We start from the raw sequence: 2,778 nt of genomic DNA, 5'->3' as shown, positions 1-2,778 counted from the left end.
ATCTATTCTAGTGTTTATAGTCTGAAACCATGTCTACATGTTGATATCTATTCTAGTGTTTATAGTCTGAAACCATGTTTACATGTTGATATCTATTCTAGTGTTTATAGTCTGAAACCATGTCTACATGTTGATATCTATTCTAGTGTTTATAGTCTGAAACCATGTTTACATGTTGATATCTATTCTAGTGTTTATAGTCTGAAACCATGTCTACATGTTGATATCTATTCTAGTGTTTATAGTCTGAAACCATGTCTACATGTTGATATCTATTCTAGTGTTTATAGTCTGAAACCATGTTTACATGTTGATATCTATTCTAGTGTTTATAGTCTGAAACCATGTCTACATGTTGATATCTATTCTAGTGTTTATAGTCTGAAACCATGTTTACATGTTGATATCTATTCTAGTGTTTATAGTCTGAAACCATGTCTACATGTTGATATCTATTCTAGTGTTTATAGTCTGAAACCATGTTTACATGTTGATATCTATTCTAGTGTTTATAGTCTGAAACCATGTCTACATGTTGATATCTATTCTAGTGTTTATAGTCTGAAACCATGTCTACATGTTGATATCTATTCTAGTGTTTATAGTCTGAAACCATGTCTACATGTTGATATCTATTCTACACATTAGAAATCATTGGATCATTCAGAGATCCTCACTGAACTTCTGGAGAGTTTGCTGCACTGAAAGTAAAGGGGCTGAATAATTTTGCACGCCCAATTTTTCAGTTTTTGATTTGTTAAAGTTTGAAATATCAATAAATATCTTTCCACTTCATGATTGTGTCCCACTTGTTGATTCTTCACAAATAAATACAGTTTATATCTTTATGTTTGAAGCCTGAAATGTGGCAAAAGGTGCGCAAAGTTCAAGGGGCGAATACTTTCGCAAGGCACTGTATATTTTTGCCTTTCAGACAACTCTCCACCTGCTCTCTGCTAGTTCAGTAAACATGGAAGCCCCCTACCCCCAGTTGGACAGAGGACAGAAGAAGTAGATGATGAAGATGATGAAGAGGGGAGGAGGATGAGAAGAGAGGAGGAGGAGGATAATAAGAGGAGAGAGTGCAGAGAAGAGAGCACAGATAGGAGAGAGGACAGAGGACAGAAGAAGTAGATGATGAAGATGAGGATGAAGATGAGGAGGAGGAGGAGGAGGAGGGAGGTGCAGAGAAGGAAACACAGATAGGAGAGAGGACAGAGGACAGAAAGAGTAGATGCTGAGATGAGGAGGAGGAGGGGAGGAGGAGGAGGGAGAGAGGGTGCAGGAGAAGAGAGCACAGATAGGAGAGAGGACAGAGGACAGAAGAAGTAGATGATGAATATGAGGAGGAGGAGGGAGGGAGGAGAGGAGGAGGAGGAGGAGGAGAAGAAGAGGAGAGGGTGCAGAAGAGAGGCACAGATAGGAGAGGGACAGAGGACAGAAGTAGATGATGAGAGAGGGGAGGAGGAGAAGAGGGAGAGAGTGCAGAGAAGGCACAGATAGGAGGAGAGGACAGAGGACAGAAAGAAGTAGATGATGAAGATGAGGAGGAGAAGAGGAGGAGAGGGTGCAGAGAAGAGATCACAGATAGGAGAGAGAGAGACAGAGGAGATAGAGCTCACTACACCATCCAGCATGTCTTATTTATCTGTGTGTACATGACTAAAGGCGAGTGTACTGCTGGAGAATCAGCAGGTAGCGATCTGGGCTTGGAGCCATTACCTCATGATTCTACTCTATATGGTGGTGCGGTTCTGTTGTGCTGGGTTGGGGTTCTGTTGTGAGTGTGACGGGGTTCTGTTGTGCTGGGTTGGGGTTCTGTTGTGAGTGTGATGTGGTTCTGTTGTGCAGGGTTGGGGTTCTGTTGTAATGGGTTGGGGTTCTGTTATGAGTGGGTTGTGGTTCTGTTGTGAGTGGATTGTGGTTCTGTTGTGCTGGGTTGTGGTTCTGTTGTTCTGGGTTGTGTGTGTGTGTGTGTGTTTCTCCAGTCTATTGTAGCTGAGTATTACTTGTGGGTGGGAGCTGTGTGTCCTGTGTGTGTGTGTCCTGTGTGTGTTTTCCAGTCTATTGTAGCTGACATTACATTTACATTTAAGTCATTTAGCAGACGCTCTTATCCCAGAAGCGACTTACAAATTAGTGCATTCACCTTATGACATCAGTGGAACAGCCACTTTACAATAGTGCATCTTTTTTAAGGCGGGGGGTGAGAAGGATTACTTTATCCTATCTAGGTATTCCTTAAGAGGGGTGGGGTTTCAGGTGTCTCCGGAGGTGGTGATTGACTCCGCTGTCCTGGCGTCGTGAGGAGTTTGTTCCACCATTGGGGGCCAGAGCAGCGAACAGTTTGACTGGGCTGAGCGGGAACTGTACTTCCTCAGTGGTAGGGAGGCGAGGCAGGCCAGAGGTGGATGAACGCAGTGCCCTTGTTTGGGTGTAGGGCCTGATCAGAGCCTGGAGGTACTGAGGTGCCGTTCCTCACAGCTCCGTGAGGCAAGCACCATGGTCTTGTAGCGGATGCGACTTCAACTGGAAGCCAGTGGAGAGAGCGGAGGGCGGGGTGATGTGAAGAGCAAGGAAGGTTGAACACCAGGGCGGGCTGCGGCGTTCTGGATGAGTTGTAGGGGTTTAATGGCACAGGCAGGGGCCCAGCCAACAGCGAGTTGCAGTAATCCAGGCGGGAGATGACAAGTGCCTGGATTAGGACCTGTGCCGCTTCCTGTGTGAGGCAGGGTCGTACTCTGCGGATGTTGTAGAGCATGAACCTACGGAGACGGG

This window comes from Oncorhynchus keta, unplaced genomic scaffold (genome assembly GCF_023373465.1).
Source record: "Oncorhynchus keta strain PuntledgeMale-10-30-2019 unplaced genomic scaffold, Oket_V2 Un_contig_17331_pilon_pilon, whole genome shotgun sequence".
Lineage (NCBI taxonomy): Eukaryota > Metazoa > Chordata > Actinopteri > Salmoniformes > Salmonidae > Oncorhynchus > Oncorhynchus keta.
The sequence above is the reverse complement of the archived record's forward strand: the minus strand, read 5'-3'. Positions refer to the sequence as shown.